The 19,854-nt window shown below is 44.0% G+C and overlaps 1 long non-coding RNA gene across 1 annotated transcript in view; it reads left to right on the top strand.

Moving 5' to 3' along the window:
• Positions 1 to 19,854, top strand: part of LOC132252485 (uncharacterized) — a 124,249-nt gene that overhangs the window by 73,151 nt on the left and 31,244 nt on the right. The window lies entirely within an intron of this gene.

Genomic DNA, 19,854 nt, shown 5'->3' with positions numbered 1-19,854 from the left:
TTGTGACCTGTTGGAATAGGAATCCCTTGTAGATGGCCGGCTGAAGACTAAAGTTGTGGAAACCCTGACAAGCAGTCCATGAGTTAAGTGGCCTGGCCCTGGTCGTGGTGTTTTTCTGTGTTTCTTTTTCCTTTTTTGTTGTTTTTTCCCCAGTGTGGGTAGAGCAAGTGGAGGGAGAGCACTCCTCCTGAAAATATGCTCTGAAGGTTCTCACCCTAAGAAGCTACACCAAGGAGAAAAATCCAGTGAGAAGGGTTTTTTTTTTTGGTTTGTTTGGAGAGTGGAGTCATCCTTAAAGGGGCAGACCTGAATTAATTAGCCGAGGAACCCAGAAAGGTACATTGGCCTCATTAGTCCTGTTTGTCCACTTAGCTATTAGATTAGGCACTCTAAGAGGCTGAGCTGGGCTGCTTAACCCATAAATGGGAGATGCTTTAAGTTTATTTTTCTTTTCATTTGCTACCCACTGGATGGTATAACTGAATACTTAAGGGGCTGACCTGGCCTGATTTATGCCAGGAATCCTGAAAAAGCTGATTTAAGACTGTTGGCCTGGCAGAATTGTGCTGGACTGATCTGAATGTTGGTAAATAGCTGGACCAAAAGGGGTGAGGGACGTTGAGAGAACTGGCTTTTGGTGGTCCAAGAAAAGGGGTTCCACTTTGGAGCATCCATTGGGCCCTCCAGTGCTGAACTGTTAGTGACCGCAGGGTGATACATGGTGTGGGCCCCAATGTCAAGAGTTCTGGAAGTGGTAAGGGTGGGGTGTGAGGGGAGGCAGAGTCCCATGAAGAAAATCCTCCAAAGGAACCATCAAGATCTTCAGCAACCCAACGTCTCGCTGCCAGTAGTTAATAGTACAACAAGATGTCGCAGGTGAGAAGAGGACATCAGAAGTTGGTGGTGGCAATATGGTCTGGTGCCCCAACAGCTTACTCAAGTAGGATGCCAGGCATACAGGGGCCATGGCCATTCAAAACCTATCCCCAACAATGATTATCACTGGGGACATCAGGACACTAAGGCTATAGATTCACTTAATTCAGTCAGTTCATAACCATTTTCAGTCCCTTTCTAATATAAGCCATTTTTGAATTAGTAAAATTAACCTTCCCCTTGTGAGCCTTTTGAGACTGGTGATTCCCATAATCCTTTGGCATTTAAAGTGATATCAAGAGTGGATTCCAAATGTAAAGCAAAATGTTACAGACATAAGTTCATGTTTGACCTACATCTACAGAAACTGTTTCAACAGAGGAATGAATAACAACAATGTGATGGTTTTGCAAAACATAAGACAGTATTCCCATCAAACATCTGTTCCTTTCTAAACATTTATTTTCATGCTTCTGAGACATCCCTTTAGTGCATTGTTTACTTTCATTAGATTTCTAAAGCACATGTATACAGTGATTATTTAACAACTAATCATCACACTCGAAGCTGCTACATAATAATTCCCATCAATTTGATTGCACTCAGTAGTGCTGGTTATTTCATTCCAAGTCTCTCTCTCTCTGTTCTGTTGTTACTTCTATATGATATAATTACTATGTGTAAGGTAGGAAAGGTCACAATCAAAACATATTCTTTTCTTAAACTGTGGTGCAGTTCATTTTGTATTTTTCTGTTTTTTCCTCCAAAATTGAGGTGCTTCAGGGTCTGTTTTAAGTGTTCAGAGGCCGGGAATATTGAGGACATATTTCAAAATAGTGAAGAAGCCAACATGCTGAGCCCCTTTTGAAAATCTGGCCTTGACTGTTGCTGTTGAGCACTAGAAAATGTGGATGTTAGTTTTCACTATGATAGAACTACCATTAGAAGATTTTTTCTGCAAAGTTAATTCACTGGTTTGTGTACCACTCACACCATCCATGGTATGGTTCTGATTACTGAGAAGGCAATGGGAAATAGTATGATCCAAAAAGAATGTCTTGTTTGTCTATGCTGCAGATCTGTGGGTCTACCAATATATTTTCAGGTCTGTTGATGAACTTATTTACAAGATTAAAAATATATAAATAATGTTTCTGCAGAAAAAAATAATGAGAAAAAGAAAGAGCTGTATTTGTGCTTTGCTTGGCAATGGGTTGATGTCCATATTTGCGTAGCCTGGTTTCTATGAGTGCTGTTACAGGCTACCATTAAACCGTTCTGACTCTGTGTATCTGTTAGGCAGTGTTAATGTTCAACAATTGCAGAGAGGTCACAGATTAAAATTTAATGTTTTCTCTGACCTGCACAATTGTGATTTGCCATTAGAGGGCCTACTGAGCAGGAGTGTAGCCATGAGCCTGGGCTGTTTCTCTCCTGTGGGAGCAGAGCCCCAGGGATATTAAGCACAGTGAGAGCATGGAGCCCTGCTTGAGCCTCCTGACGACAGGAGCTGGAAGCTGCAGCACGGGGCTGCCTGGCCCGGCTTTTCACCACTTTGGGAACTGGGATGGGGGGGAAGGAGCCCCCCTGCCATGAGGCCCCCCCTCCACAGCTTACTAGCTGACATCAGGGAAGGTGGGGTTACAGGGGTGTTCCCTCTCCCCCCCTACCCCCCAACCCCAGACCCTGGCACAGTGAAAAGCTGGGCTGGACAGCCAGATTTGGGGGGCTCCTCATGGTACTGCTGGAGGGTCTGGAGAGAGGGGCTGTTCTGGCAGCCTCCTGGGAGGCATGTGGGAAGATGTCCTGCTCGCTGGTCTTGGCTACTGCAGGTAAGCACTGAGCCCGCTGCTGCACTGGATGGCAAATGTCTGGTCGGTTCATTCCTGCTCGGCCTGATAGAACTGTAGTTAGAGCACTTCCATTAGGGGCTTTTTGAACACCTCTACTTAGCTGAGATGTCCTGTGGCTAATCTGAGTAGCAAGCAGTTAAATAGTGCATGGTGGCAGGGCTTTTAAGTCAAACTTTGATCAGAGATGCCCAGAAGGTACCTGATATTCATCTACCACATGAATGGGCTAGAAAGGCATTTTACACATGGCTTTCTGTCGGCTAAATATCCCCAAGGTTCCCATTAGCCGCCAGGACTAGTGCCTTTCCTCTATTGCAGAATGAAGCAGAATGCTAGATCAGTTTTATCCAAGAAACATTTGCCCTAGTTACAGAGATCGCACATTTCCAGTGCTATGGCATTCCCTCTCAAGTCTGTTGCTCAAACAAGGGGATAGAAGTCCTTCACCTCTTTCAAGGGTATGTCCCAAAGTCTAACTACTCTGAGAATTAATTTTTGGGATGAAGCCTCCTGTTTTTCACCCCTGTAATACAACAGACCTAGGCATAATTGGCACCTGTAAGAAAATTTCTCTCCAAAGACTGTGACCAGGTGCTGGTTACAAAAGTGACTAAAAACAATTTTAGGAAAGCAAACATATGTCTTTTTTCCACAATATGTTTTCACAAGCATGGAAACTGGTGAATAGCAGATCATCTGTTCATCTGGAACTTAACTAAACCTTATCCATTTTACTCATATCACAATACTTGCTTGAGCTGATGAACAGACTGCATGGGTGCTTTCACACAGTGCTTATGTCTACACTGCAGCCACAGAAAAGAGTACAAGTTCTGCAATATACAGCCCTTCTACCTTCCTTTCTAGGCATGCCTTTTACATAGTTTATTGCTGTTTGTTTTCTAAACTCTGGCCTTGGGAAGGTACATTTTTTAACCTACATGAAGCCAGATTAGTGTAGGTATCACTGGGCGCATCTACATGAGATGCTACATTTCTGTAGCGACAAGCTACAGCGATGTAATGGTGGTGGGCATGAACAGTGACACTGCTGCTACTGCACACTAGGGTTGGAAACTACCCATGCGGTGCCAGGACTGTGCAGTACCGGCAGTTACTGCACAGTCATTTAGTACTTGCTTTAGCATTTAGCAAGAACTAAAAGACTGCACAGTAACACCTTAGCAGTTGTGCGCACATGTAGACATGTCCACTGATTATCTGTCCCCAATCACACTCCTCCCCCAACCTCCATCATACCAGAATGAAGTAGGTAAACAGGCATTTCTAACATTCATACAAAATAAAGTAGTGCTCTCTGTTTCCCCAGAATTAATCAGGCTTTTTTAGAATTTTTCTTCTTACAGTGGATCTGAATTAAGTAGATTATTTGATTGTTCCAGTTGCTGTCACTATCTTTCTGGGGTATTGCTAAGCCTGCATTTTTCCAATTGGTGTTTCCCCCTTTCAGTTCATTTTCTCAGTTAAACCATGTCTTTTTCACCATCTTCAACCAGGAGAAGTGCCATTGCAAGGAGGACACATGGAAAATAGTGATTTACTATGTCTTAATTCAGTGCTTGATCTACCACTATTAGCAGGGTATTGCTAACAAATCTGTTTCTTGTCTTAAAACAGAGAGGCCTGCCTCTTCTTTATAGAAAATAATTACGCAAGAGATTTGTTAGCCCAAATTTCCTTGCCTGTGTTGTCTCCTGCTATATAGTGGTATATATAAATTGGCTAGGGATAGACATTCACAAAGCCCAAGCCTGAATTGATTCAATCTTTGCAGGTTAGTCTAACCTGTGTAGATTGAACCAGCAAGCAAGTGAATAGACATTCACTTTTGATTCCAGAAATGCCTGCTGAGGCTGATGCTAGAAGCCAGGAGGCACTAAAGCAAGCCCTCCCTTCCCTTCAGGCTGGAGGAAAGCTGGAATGAGGGGGTGTGGCCAGGCCCTGGCAGGCTGAGTATGACTGGGGAGGGGTTTAAACTCCCACCCTAGGCTGCAGGAACCCCAGCTGGGGTTTGCCCAGTTTTTCCCTCCTGCTTGTAACTCAGTATGGCCTGGGACCCCCAGAGCCCCACTCCCAGCCTGTGGTGATCCTGCTGCACCTTCCCAGCCCCTGGAGTCCAGGTTTCGCTTGCGACCCAGGAGCAAAGGCCTGATCGGGAGAAGGGAGGGGCCCAGGAGCAAAGTTCGATAAAGGAAAGCTCTTGCCCAGTGGCCTCTTCTATGTGCTGGAGACTGGTATCTGGGACGACCCCAGCCCCCACAGCAGCATCCATGGTGCGGGCTTGCCCCCTCAGCCCCAGCGCTATTACCTGTGTCCCACAAGCCACTGGGTGCCAAGCTGGGCATGCCGTGCTCACTGTTCCCCTACCTGCCAGTAGCACAGCATGGCCATTTATATGAGGTGCCAGGCACATGGTTCTACCCCTACAGCTTCCCCACTCCTGCTGCCTCAGTCATGGCAGCCCTGGCTATACTGGTAGGCACTACCCATGTTGCTGAACTGTGGTCAGCTGCCAGGCAGGCAGATAGTGGCGGGGAAACCATAGGTTTAGCTCCCTGCACCTGGTATACGGGGCCATACTGCACCTAAGGCTTCCCCACCACTGCTGCTGCCACCGCTGCTGTCTGGAGTGTGGCCAGACACTGACCCAGCACGGTTCTCCTAGGTGAAGGGAGCAGGAAGGAGATTTATTCTCCCCTATGTCCCCTCTCCCCCTAGGGGACCCCAGCCAGGGTCTGCCTAGCTGGGTGCAAGCGGTAGAGGCGGTGGCCAGGGCTGGCAGACCCCAGCTGTGTTCCCTGGTCGGTGAGGGAATGGAGGGGGTAATAAACCCCCTCTCTGCCTCCTTTGCCTCAGGAGGCCATGCCAGGCCGTCATCTGGCCATGCCTCAGGTGGTGGCAACAGGGCAGCTGTATATGTAGCATGGCCCCATGTACCAGGCATGGGGCACTACCCCTACTGCTTCCCTGCCACCACCACCACTGTCATGGGGGCCTGCCTTTGCCTTACTAGTAGGCGCTGCCTGGGCTGTGGAGCTGTATTCAGCTATGGAGCAGGCAGACAGCGGTGGCAGTGGCAGGGAAGCTGTAGGGGTAGTGCCTTATGCCTTGTACATGGGGCTATGCTACACCTCCAGCTTCACCACTGCCACTATCATCTGCTCGCCAGGTGGCTGACCACCATCTGGCAGCCCAGGTGGCGTCTACTAGTACATCCAGGGTGAGCCCCTATGACAGCAGTGGCAGTGGTGGGGAAGCCATAGGGGTAGAACCCCGTGTCTGGCACCTGGTACACAGGGCTGTGCAGCACTTCCCCAGGCACGGGAAGAGCCAGCAGTGTGTGCCCAGCCCAGAGGCTGCAGCTAATAGAGCTAGGGCTGAGGGGGCAAGCTTGTACCATGTACATTGCTGCGGGGGCCAGGGCCAGCTCAGACACAGCTCTCCAGCGCATAGAAAGGGCCACTGGGCAGAAGCTGCTCCCCCAGCTGCATGCTCAGCTTGGCTAGTTGACACACTCAAGCCCCTTCCCTGCCCCCCACCAGCTTGGAGGTACCTGGTGAAAATTGTGTTGAATTGTGTACTGGGCTAAGGGACTGCTTTCCACTCTTGCTCACCTTTATTCTTCATTGCTTTCCTAAAGTGGAAAACCAAGTTTCTTCCTTTAAAGTAGATTCATAGATTTATAGATTTTAAGGCTGGAAGGGACTTTGGAAAACCATCAGGTCCACCTCCCTGCACCAAGCAGGAAAGACAACTGGGGTCAGGTGACCCCAGCAAGGTGATTGTCCAGTCTCCTCTTGAAGATTTCCAGGGTAGGTGATTGCACCACCTCTGGAGGGAGCTTATTCCACAGTCTGGACACTCTAATTGTGAAGTTTTTCCTAATGTTGAGCCTGAAATGGTCTTCCAGGAGTTTGTGGCCATTACTCCTGGTAGACCGTTTCAACAACTTTAAAACAAAGATGTTAACTACGACATCCCACAAAATACCATTCCTACAGTTTGAGTAAGTGCCAATAATTTGAGGAAGCAGAGATGATCAAGTCTCATCTTCCTAGCACAGTAGTTTTCAAACTGCTCCATAGAACCCTGGGGTTCTGTGATGGGTCACCAGGTGTTCTACAGAGACTGAAGTAGTAGTTCTTTGGACTTCAGCAGATGTTCCTTTTATTGCCATTTCCTAGGCGCACACAGTATTAATAGACTGCATGCCAGCTGGATTTTAGCCCCCCCTACATGAGCAGGTAAAGGCATGATTGGATCTAATGCATGATCCATACAATCACACCTCCTGCCATGCCACACATGCATGACAAGACGTGCAACTGTGAGACTGCACATTAGATCTAATAGTGTCTTATTGTCATTGTAGGTGGAGCCTGTTCCCATGCTCCCTCCCCCTGCACTGGCAAGAAGCAGGCTCCCATGACTGGGAGCCCACTTTGCTGAAGGAGCTCCCAGCCATGGCAGCCATGCACAGCCAGGGCCAAGAGTCCTGCAGCTGATTAGTCTCTTGGCCTGAGCTGTGCCTCACAACAGAACTGAGAACCCCAGGTGGGCCGGGGATTTCACGCACCCCCAAGTCTTGGGGATCATAGCAGCCATGGTCCCAAGGATTTGGGGCTTTCATGTTGGGCATGGTGCACCCCTGCAGCTGGGAGCCCTGTCAGCTGACGGGGCTTCCAGCCACAGGGGTAACCCAGCTAGACATGCAAATTTAAAGCTCGATAGCAACCAGCTATAAAATTAGTACATACTTTTGAGCTGGTTGGAACTTTTCATAACGTGATAGCTACTTTGCATGTGTAGCTGGCAATTGTTAAGTTAACCAGTTAATTTAGCAATACCTATAAGGCAGAGGTTCCCAAACCTTTTCTTATTGTGTACCCCCTTCCAGATTTACCAGCTGCTCACATACCCCTACCAGCATGTTTTATGTGTTATCCCCTTAAATACCACTTATTATAATGACAATTCAATCTGCCATTATACAATTTCTCCTGCATATCCCCCAGAGGTGTCTTGTGTACCCCCAGGGGTATGCATACCACATTGTGGGAACCCCTACTGTAAAATATAGAGGGGGCCTCAGTCACTGTGCCTTACTGTAGCTGACAAGCCTGTGCTGCAAGATGCTGGGAAAGGTACCAAACAAGTTGCAAAATACATTCCCAGTGCAAACTACTCCATGGTTCTGTACCTGGGAAGAAAATGGGCCAAGTTTACTAATTCAGAAGCATTTTGTTACATTTTAATATTTCTACCATTTCTGTTTTCTTTCTTACAGACTAATCATCATTGCAGTCAAACTAAACTAGATTATATTTTTTATAGAAAAGAGATTGATGAGTAAAATAATGATGTTAATTTTGTCTATATGTAATTTTGTACCAATTTAACAAAACTAGGAAAAACACATATGTAATTAAATCAAAATAATCCCTTAACATGAATCAAGTCATTACAGAATAAAGGCATGCATATCACCATAGCATAAATGGTACAGTTTACTGAAAGTACTAGCCCATTTTTCTACTATTGTCCTCTGATTAGTGCAAAAGCCATGCTTAGATAACCCCATAGATAGATGGAATCTTCTGTGTTGGAAGATACAACTGTTATCAACACTTCATAGAAAACTGGCTGAAGCATCAGGCTCAGAGAGTAATAATCAATGCCTCAATGTCTAGTTGGCAGCCAGTATGAAGTGGAGTGCCCCAGGGGTTGGTCCTAGGGCCGTTTTTGTTCAATGTCTTCATCAACAAACTGGAAGACGGCATAGAGTGCGTCCTCAGCAGGTTTGCAGATGACAGCAAGCTGGGGAGGGAGGGGGGAAGTAGTAGATATGCTGGAGGGTAGGGCTAGGATTCACAGTGACCTAGACAAATTGGAGCCAAAAGGAATCTCACTAGGTTCAATAAGAACAAGTGCAAAATCCTGCACTTAGGACAGAACAATCCCATGCAGTGGTACAGAAAAAATGTGAGTGAATACATTATTCAACATAATAGGAAGAAGGTACAGAATAAACTATCCACAAGAATAATTTAGTCAACTTCCCTGATACTGAACCATCTTTTTAATGTATTTGGGCACCCTGTGAAATGAGTAAGTGTATTACATGCACCTTTTAGTTATCAGTCCAATGATAACTAAGCAAAAATGTTTCCACATTTGTCATGACAGGCCATGTATAGACAAAATGAGGGGCATGTGTGCATGACACTTTAAAATGGGTTAAGTGCTTTTGCACCACTTTAATGGTGTTGGTGTTTGCATGCGTTGGCAGTATATTGCGCAGTAATTCCATCCGCTACAGCAAATTCGGTGGCATAATGCACCTTAAATGATTTGGGGTGCAGCAAACTAAAATTTCTCTGAGGAGTTTTAGTTTGCTGCCCTACAGCCACGGAACGAATCACCGGGCTCTGTGAAGCTCAGGGGCTCTGCAGGAAGCCTGTGCAGGAAGCCTGGTGCAGCCCGGGAAGGCAAGGCCCAAGGAAAAAGAAAAGCAGCAGGCCTGATCTTTTTTTTTCTTTTCTTTTCCCTGGAGTCTGCCTACCTGTCTGAGCTGCATGGGGGGCTGGTGCTTCCCTCCGTGGCTGCAGTGCCCCCTGGGATCACCCGATCCTGTGGGCAGCTGGCACCTGGGGGATGGGGTCTCCGCTGCTGCGAAGGGAAGCACCAGTCTCCCCCCCCCCCAAACCACTTCATTTTAGGGCCCCTGTTTTGTCTACGCACCCCCTTACTCACTACTTTTCACATACTATGCTGTTTATTGAAGGCACACACTTATGAGGGAACAGACAGCAGTTTCTCTAATCGGTTGCTTCTTGAAGATATGGTATGCTGACTAATGATAGTGTGCTGTCGTTCAGGGTTTTCAGTGTATAATGGTTGATTTATAATAAGCCTTTTGGTCATCACATCCCTGATACAAGTGTACCTTCCTACTCTTATAGTTCCCACAGGCATGGTTTATTGCAGTTCTTGATAACTATCACAATTTGTGTCTTGGGCAGCCTCTTTGGAGCAATTCCATTAATGCATGAACAGCCATATCATCTGCGTGGAAGGAAGTGGAGGTTTTTCAGCAGTATCCTTGCACAGGTGCAGTTCTTATAAGTGTGTTATGAAAGTGTGTCTGTAATTGGGATTCATTAGCTCCTGTCAAGTTCTTCCACCAGACTGTGCTGAATTGTCTTAATTCTAACTCTGCTATAGCAGCAGGGAATGAATGAGTGTAAGACGAATTCTACTGTGTTATACTGTTTTAAGCAGACAGATTTCTGCCCGGTGCATAATGTTCAGCTTGCTTAAATCTCCTCCAGACCATTAGAGCATGACTTGTCTCTTTCAGTGGCCTGTATTTTTCATCTGTTACAATGCACACTTCTTGAGAGACAAAGGAAAATGCATCTTTTCACTGTTATGCTAGCTGTATTTAAAATGCACAGCAGATTTGTTACCACTCAGTTCACCAATGAGCATAATTTACTTAATGAATTCCTCAGTTTTCTTTGGCTTTTGATTTCAGGAAATGATCAAAATGGTGGAAACTGAGATTTTAATTTGTTTCCTTACAGTAATTTTACTGATGGGCAGATGTATGAACGGATATGATGAAATGCTGAATTTTCATTCAAAGATCCATCTATGCTGGTGGCTGTGAACTGTACATCTGGGGAAAAATAAAGATCCATATATGCAACTGTATATGGTCACTCTGTTACTGGGTTTGACCAAGAGTGGGCTTTAAAATCCTGCATTAGTGCTTACAATCCTAAAATCCTGCCTTGAAGGGCATCTTGAACAGTAGGGCAACTTCTATTAATTCACTTCTGCTATTTTATTGTATTCTTTTTCCTTATAACTATATAAGAAATAGTTCAATTTCTCACATCTATGCTACTCTGCAACAAAATAATTGTGTCCATGTACAGTCTGTACTGCTTGGTAGCTTGAAAGCTTTATAAGAGTGCCTTAGGGCAACTTCCTTCCTTGACTGATGCTTTCATCACTTCCAAAAGTCCCAGAACTGTCCCTTCACAATCGTTTGTGGATACTAGTACTCTAACATCAGGAATGCTTATGCATATTCTTTCTATGTAAAGAGAAGCAGAATCAAGGACTAAATGAGGAAGTCTTCAGTAAACAGGGAACTGTTGCCTCTGATTCAGCAAAGCATATCCTTAATTTTAACCATCAGAGTAATCAACCTGACTTCAATGGGACTACTCAAATACTTAAATTCATTGCTGGATTAGGGCCACAGTTCCCATAACTATGCAGGATGTAGATTTATAAATGCAAAAGACCTAATTTCTTTATATTTATTCAGGCAAAGGTTCTATTGATGCTAGGCAGTAATTTTGCCTGCATAAATAATGCAGGATCATCATGATATTGTGTGTATTGCAGAGGTTTGTTTGCATCAGTGGCTAAGTACAAACAAAAAGTCTGACGCTGAATCAGGTCCATCTTCACAGGTTAGTTTAAACTGCATAGATTGAACCAATAAGCAAGTGAACAGACGTTCACTTTTGATTCCAGAAATTCAGCCACACGCCTGTAGTGGCCCAGGCCAGAAGCTTGGGGTACTAGAGTATGCCTCCCTGCTCAGTTGGAGCAAACAGCTTTAATGTGGAGGGAATCTGGGACAGAAGCTCAATAAACAGATTTAACTTAAATAAGTTAAGTCTGATATTACATGCATCCAGGTTTTTCTTAAACTTGTTTTGGCCATTTTGAAAGTGGTTTGTGTGCACTGAAGTTCTGTTGGGTTACAGATTTGAACCAGTTTCTGATCACTTTTACTGATTTATGTGTAATTTCTGTCCCTGGCCAGTGAGATCAGACAAGGAATAACAAGGCAAATGTCTTTGTTATACAAAGGGACTTAATGCTTTTCAAGCAAAATAGCAGGCAGTAATAGGAGATAAACACAGTATGGCATTCCACCACTTACTGACAGGAGTGCATACCAGTGGCACATAACCGTACATAACAGTATGTATGTTTGAGGTTAAGAAAATACATGCTTCTGACTGAAGCAGTGGAGAATAGAACTGGGTGAATAATGGAATCTTCAGTTTAGCTAAACCATAAAAACACTTTTGAACAGGACACTTTTCTGAATTTGACGTGAATTTTTAAATAATTTCCAACTTTCCAAAAGTATATACTGTTTGTTGAAGAATTTATTGTTTGCCCCAGTTCTACTAAATAACTTAAGATCATCCTTGTAGCTCATCAGTGGATCAGCCAAAGTAACTGAAGCTTTACTTAAATGCTATGCCTATTTGCCTATCATACATCATAAATTTATCCAGGGAATTGTTCTCACTCTAATGCTCATCCTTTTGTCATCTTAAATTTGTTCTTATGTGCAGTATCCTTTTCTTCTCTACACAGTTCAGGCCACTGCCTTTTTGCTGTATCCTCTTTCCCATTCCCACAAAAAGTCTAATCTAGGTAGTGGAGATCAGTAATCAGTAACATTTTACAAAGTATACTTGTATTGCAATGCAGTATCTGAGGTGTTGCAGCTGCTACAATTTTAACCTTGTAAATGGTGATATCAGGTTCTGTGGTAACAGCTGGTAGTTGCTTGCTCATAATGGGTGTGCAAAGTCCCCAATGCTTTTTCATCAGTATTCCATTAAATGTGTGGTGACAAATGCCTTACATCCGGTCAGAGAAAGGTCTCCTTTTTTAACAATGGTAGATGCCTTCTCCTCTTATATTCAAACAAGTATTTTTGATTTAAGCAGCGTTATACTATTTTAACTTTCCCAGAATCTGGTCCAGCCTCTCTAAAGGAAGAGGGAAGTAAAGCAGTCAGTCTCCTTGAACACTCTTAATGCATCTACTCATCAATAGGATTAATAACATCCCACCTTGATTGTTGTCTTCAACCAATTTCTCTCTCTCCTTTTTGGTATGGCTCTTTGAAATGGAACAACATTTATGGAAAACTGATATACAGTTCATAGGGATTTTTAATTTTTTTTCCATTTAAATTAGATTAGCAGGTACAACAAATCCAGTGTTTTAAAATAACTCTGATTCCTGTTGAACAATTGTTGTCCTATTATTCCATTACTCTCTATTGCTAATTAGCTCCAGACAAGGTAAGTTTTGATTTATGCTCTGATTTCATTGAATAACTGGATCAACAATTATCATTTGGTTAACAGCTGGCTTAAATAGGGCATTTTTCATTTTCCTGGAGTTTTCTGTATTTTTCATTAGAAATGAATACCATGTCCTGGCAAATGTTTATTGTTCTATCAAACTAACCACATAAGTTTGTTTCTTTACTGTGTCTGATTCACAGAAGGCTGTGAGTTGTTACTGGTTTGAACTGCTAAACTTATCCCTTGAACTCATGCCCTACAAAGTCAAGGTTTTGGTTAGTTCTTGCTGAAGAGCCAAATCAAGGAGTCAGTGCAGACCACTTGGGTTCTTTTGTTTTTTGTTTCTTTTCTTTTTTTTAACTCATGCAAAAAATCTCATTGGAATGGTGTCTGACTGGTATGAACAAAAGGCTGTCAATCTGGCTTTCAAAAAAGAGACCAAAAATAAGTGAGCTGCATTAAGTAGATGCCAGAAGTAGTAAAATATACTGTTCAGCTATTTCCTTACTGTTTTTACTGTAATTTGCTCGTCCACACCCCCATGTCTATCCTTATCCTGTTGGACATCCAGTCTGAACTCCCCCATCCCTATTTGTCTGCTCTCTTTAGATTTCTAAGTTGTCTTTCTCCTTTTTAGTATGGTTCTTCGAAGTGGAATGGCATTTATGAAAAAAATTATCTCCAGTATTTATTTGCATATTTTTAACATTTTTGTAAAAGTAAAACTTGAATTAATGGTTTTTAAGGTTTTTAACGTGCATTTTGCCCAATATCTTAATCAAAGGTTCTCAATCAGAGTGCCTTGAGATCCTTTCAAGGGTGCCATGCAATGTTAGCACTGTGAGGTGTGCAAACAAGATTCACAAGATAAACCCAGGGCGTATGTCCAGACGAGCGTAGACATGCTGTGTTCAGCACTGCACACCACCCACATTGTGCATGCAGGCATTCCCTGCACTGTTAATTTGTAGTATGGTGGGTTTTTTGTCCCCAGGAGATCTTGAGGTCAAAAAACCCATGCCTAAAAAAGCAGGGTGGTGCACATGGCAGAAGTGCATGCCACCCAAAACCAGAACCTGGCCTCTGGTGGCTAGGCTCCCTGCTGCAGAATTGCCATAGCTGCAACTCCCAGAGGCCCCCAGAATCCCAGGTAAGGCTTCTGGGGCCAGCACAGTTGCTGGCCTCAGCCTCCCCTACCTCACTTGGGGTAATGTGCTTCATGCCAGAGCATGCGGGGCACAAGCATTTCCCAGAGGCAAGTAGCAGTGGCACACACTGCTGCTTGTCCCTGAGGAAATGCACATTCCCACTCATGGGGATGTGCCCAGGGATTTCAAATATGAATCTGTAATGTTAAAAACACTCTGACGTCTTTTGGTCTTCCTGAGATCTTTGTAACAAAAGAATTGTTCTTTTCTATGTCTGTAGTCAAAAACTTAGTGAAAATTAAAAGCTGACATTTTCTGAAGGGTGCTTTGAGTCTATGGTCAAGAACCATTGATCTAAGTGATACTGAGAGAACATTCCTAAGTAATCTTTATGTAGCAAGTAGTGAGATGTGTAAACCAAAAGATGTCTCTAAATACTGCCTTTGCTTTGATAGTTGTAATTGCATGGAATGCAGTAGCCATTTTATTACAAAGAATGAGACGAGCATATCTAAAATCGTCCTTCTTTATGGCAACTCTTGTTACTCGATGGAAGGCATTTTGCAGGCTAGGTGGCAGCTGATACTCCACAAGTGTAGAATGACTTGTTTGAGTGCAGTGCAACTTTCTTCTGCACACCAGGGACTTGTAAGAGGAATGCTGGCAAATGTTTTGCTGCAGAAGCACTGGGGCTCCAATTATGAACAGCTGCTTTTCTATTTTAAAACCCCTTTGTCTGTGGGAGCAGTCATGAGAAACTCATGTCCTTTCCAAATGCTAATCATGTAAACAGTAATGCAGAGTGATACCTGTTGATATGAACTTGAAAGGGAAAGGTTGTCCTCTGTATGCACAACAGGCAATAATGAGCGAGGAGCAAATTCCATTCAAGAAGGCCACCTGAAGGAATTTTTTATGTGCTGTCAAGAAGCCAGATCAGTGGTAGATTAGTGTGTGCACTGTAATTGAAGCTGGAATTTCTGGTAAAAGCTGCAGCTCACTTAAAAAGCAGCCCGCTTGTTCTCTGAATAGATTTTCTCTAGACTCATAAATCGGAAGCATTTGACACAGCCTGTTGATAATGCTTGTAAGGAATAATATTGATCTTGTTAGAAGTTTATTTTTAATTGAGGTGCAGCCTGATAAAGTCTAGGGGAAATGAATAGGCTTTTGAATTAAGCAATTTCAGCTATTTATTTTTGCTTCTGCTCTTTGATGTATTTTTGTTAATTTAAAACACCAGTTCCTTGAATAAGGTTTGTCATGTTGGAGAAGAGCACTTCTACCAGACAGATAATCAAGCTCTGTTACTTCAGATAGCATGATTCTTCAGGCAGAAGAAGGGAGAGTTTTGCAGGTCAAAGCTGTGAAGAGGATATGTTCTGGGAGTGGGAACTAAAAAAACACTGAGTCATGGGCAAAGGAAAAGTTTCATTAGTGTTTTAGTAAGTCTTGTAAGGTACTGGCTATTTAAGAGGCTTTTTGAATGTAACCACCTTGGTTTTACAGAAGTGGCTGGGGGTAGTTGGTCAGGAACAGAGCTCCAAACAGGGTCATAATAGAGTAGTCTTCCAGTTATCCCTCTCCTTTTAGTTTATATATTAATAAAGTGAACCTGTTCCTGAAAGCTGACTGTGGTTCATTTGCTGAATAGCACAGGGCTAGGGAAAATATAAAACCTTTTTCATTTTAGTTTGTGATATGCGATTGGTTGCAACTATAATTGCTAATTAGAGATGTATGTAGGGGTATCCCAGATGAGTCCATTTTCCAGGGTTGTATCCTTTAACCAGGGCTTAGAGAGGACTTTCAGCAAAAATGGATCCTTATTTTTTGAGTGTCTAGTTTACTGCCTTAACGGATTCCTTAACCAACAGGAGAATCTACCCAAGTTTGCTGGGTTTGCAGCCCTCTGGAAAAACAAAAACAACTCATTGATTTGACAGGAATTGAGACTGCGTTAGAAAGTAAGATTCTGTCTGTAGATCAAAACAAAACAAACTCACCATCAAATGTGAATAAAACCTGGTGTGGTAGTTCTTAAAGCAATTGTACACTTTGATTTTTGGTTTATCTAGTTTTGCTTTGTGTATGTTTGTGAGAACCCCTAAACTAAATGTGCAGTCATTCACAACACACAAAACAGTGGAGTTTTACAAACTCAACCAAGGCTTACGAAGTTGTCAAATATAACCTGAGTTTATTGAATAAACCCAAATCAGATGGATTGCAATTGAAGTTAGGTTTCATTATGAAGTGGCTTTCATGTGCACAATGTAATCTGCTATAGTTCTGACATACTGCCTACTGTGTATCTGCTGTCTTCATATGAAGGTTTGTCAAAAATATATAATTTGATAGTAGAAAGGAGAGACAGTTATGTAAGTTCAGCTTTCTTTTGATAGAGAATGTATACCATCTGTTTCTGTCCTACTGGAAGATGACATTACTTCTGCATTAGTGATTCCCACTTCATGAAGATGAAATTATGCCCATCCCAAGTTTTTCCTTCTCTTCCCTTTTTACTTATTGTATATAGCTCCTTTTTGCTTTTTTAGTCTCTTGATTTGTTTCCCCCTTTGTTTCATCTTTTAAATCCTGTCTTCTCTCTACAAGCATTAAGAATTTTTAAATATGCAAAACAGAATAAGATTCATGCTGGTTTACAGGTTGCACTGCCCCCCCCGACAATAGTCCTAAACCATATAGAAGGCACAGTGGTATAGCTCAAAACACACCTAGTTGGTCTAACTTTTGACTAATCATTAATTCCATCTTGACATCAGGAGGGCTATCTTGCTTCAGATATTTCTTTGCCAGTAGCAGTGCTGCTGTGCTTTCCAGCAGGAAGAAATCTAGCTTTTGTAGGCTCCTATGGAGAACTTCATTCAAATTTCTACTGCTTTTATAATCTGTCTGTGTTGAAAAGGTCTGGCAGCTGAACCAGGACTGGGATTGCTTATCGTTATTGGTATATCTGGAGGATTTTAACAACAAGATATTGTTTAAGGATCCTTGGTCTCACAAAGGTGAGAACACAGGATTTTGACTATCGAAACTGCCTCATTAAATGCAACCTTAGAGACACAACCAAAATGCGGTACTTTTACCAAAGTTATTTTAAAATAAGACATGATGTTATAAATTGGTATTTATAATAGGATGCTGGGTTCTTTTACATTTATAGAAAGCAGAAGCCCACCTTGGGTGGGGAGGACAGAACATGAGGCTCAACTTGGATAAATACTCTTCCCTAATTTTAGCAAGGATGACTGGAGTAGGCTTATTCATATAAAATTGAAACAAACTAGGTGTTCACTAGGGCGAAATGTTTTGAGTGTTTTGTTTTGAAGCTGTTTTGACATGTTTCGAGCTCGAAACAGTGAAATCAAAATGAAACAAAAGGCTTTCAAACAGCATCAAAAACGAAATGAGGGCACTTGAAACGTTTCAAGTTTTGAAGCAGCCCAGTGGCAGGAAGTAGGGGAGAGCCAGCACTGTGTTCTGAGCAGCTCCACCAGCCCCACAGAGCTCTGCCCGGGGGCGGGAGGCAGAATTCAGCCCTGACTTTCCCTTGTCTCTCACTGGTGGGCTGAGCTCCCTGGGGCTGGCAGAGCCAGTTGGAGCGCACCCTGGCTCTCCCCTGCCTACCACCATTGGGCTGTGCGCCGAGTGGCTCCACCAGCCCCATGGACCTCAGCCTGGTAGTGGGAGGCGGTGAGAGAGCCAGGGCTGCACTCCAAGTGACTCTGCCAGCCCCACGGAGCTCAAAATGTCCTCCCAGTGCTGCCGGACTCCTCCCAGGGGTGCGGGCGATGACAGGAGGCTGCTGCTGCTGCCTGGGGCTAGCAGCAGCACCAGTCTTCCCGGCGCTTGGTGCAGGCTGTGCCCAGCACCAGTCCCAAGTAGCAGCAGCAGCAGCAGCTGCCTCCTGTCATCCCAAGTGCAGATCTGGGGGCCCGCACCATCAGGAGGAGTCTGGCACAGCCCCAGAGCCCTTCTTGGGGTGCAGGCCCCCAGATCTGTGCACGTGATGACAGGAGGCTGCTGCTGCCAGTTAGTGACACGAGTTTTGCTTTTCAGCACCTTGAGGTGAAGTTTTCCAGAAACCCCTGGACCTATGTCCTTGAAACTTGGCAGGCTTCATGCCCTCAGAAGGGGCTACCACCTCTGTAATTTGCATCCAAAACAGACAAGAAATGATGAAGTTATAGACATTTTCATGATTCCCCATTATAGCCTATGGGGAAAACGTTAAAACAGTGTTGAGGTAGTGAACCAGTTCTAACAAAATGAAACATTGTACTGTTGAAATGGCGAAATGGAAGTCAAAACAAAATGGTGCTGTTTCGCACAGCCCTAGAGTTCACCATAAGTTCCAAAAAAAGAAAAATGTTCCATAATGTTTGGTCAGTTTTTTCTCTCTGTTTGTTTGTTTAAAAGTAATAAGTAACTATTGTTGCCCTGTGGGGTCAGGCCAACTCTCAGGATCTCAATATTGCGCTGTTAGATAGGAGGGTATGACACAATTGCACATATACAAACACAAATCAATTAGGTGCATACACACACACACACACTACCAGCTCAGGCACATACACATCCAAACCAGCCTAGGCACATGCATACCTATCACCAATTCAAGCACATCAAGCACATACACTATACACCCCAAAAGTTAGATACAGATAACTAATTCGTATATCATGCACACAATGCCATTATATATATATACACATACACACACACTCACCAGTTCACACACATACAACCCATCTACACATACACACAGGAAAGTTCCTAACTTGGCTGACAGTGTGTATGTGTGTGCTTGGGGTAGCTGGGATACTTGGGGGAAGGTTCAGGTGAGAGAGAAAGAAGTAAAGTGTAGGGAGTGAAAGTTGCCAGAACCGGGATTAGAACCGGTGGACTACAGAGAAGATGGCTGAGGAACTGAGGCTTGGGTTTACTTAAGGTAGACTGGGGCTGGAAACGGAGGCAGACAACTGAGATATTGGGGGGGCTGGGGCAGATAAGTGGTGGCAAGGAAGAGACAGCCAGGAAAGAAAGTGAGGCAGAAACCTGGTTGCTCAGGGGAAAAGGAAAAGGCAGTGGGGATAATACAGTGGCAAAGAAACAGGGGGTTTGGAGGCAGAGAGGAGCTCAGGACAGGTGTTGGAGGTGGCAGTGAGCCAGAAGCAGGAGAGGGAGAAATGAGACAGAAGTTAGATGGGCGAGGAGCAGAGATTGGAGCAGGGCCAAACCATAGTAAAGCAAAACCCAACTTAGGGGTCCAAATAACAGGATTATTAAACAGACAACACACTACACAGCCCCATGAAGTTATTGGTTCATACACACACATACACATGCACTCACAATGGCAGCTGGAGAAGGAGACTCAGTGGAAGGGCTGGAGTCCAGGTAGGGAAGAGAAGCAGAGTCCAAGTCCTTGGTTGAAGAGGGGGTGGGGAGTAATAGCTACCTATCCAGGCTGGAGAGGGGTCCTTGTCCAGTAGGTGTTGTCCAGAGGGGGGGTCGCCGGCAGGGCCTCTGGGTGGATAGGTGGTGTGGCATGGTGCTGGTCCAGATGGAGAGGGCATCCCACTGGGTCTGTCTTCACTGCCCCTTTTTATAGGGGCAGACCTTGTGTGACCCTAGTGACAGGAGGCATGCCCAGGTAAGGGTCAGCCCCTGGCGTACTGAACATGTGTACTCCATGCAGGGATATGTAGTTTTGGGTGTTTGTAATGGTGGGGTACAATGGTCGAGTTGCTGGTTCTGCAGGGTCTTTTATCTTTCAAATGCTGGGTTCTT

This window comes from Alligator mississippiensis, chromosome 9 (assembly GCF_030867095.1).
Source record: "Alligator mississippiensis isolate rAllMis1 chromosome 9, rAllMis1, whole genome shotgun sequence".
NCBI classification, from domain to species: Eukaryota; Metazoa; Chordata; order Crocodylia; family Alligatoridae; genus Alligator; species Alligator mississippiensis.
The sequence above is the reverse complement of the archived record's forward strand: the minus strand, read 5'-3'. Positions and strand labels throughout refer to the sequence as shown.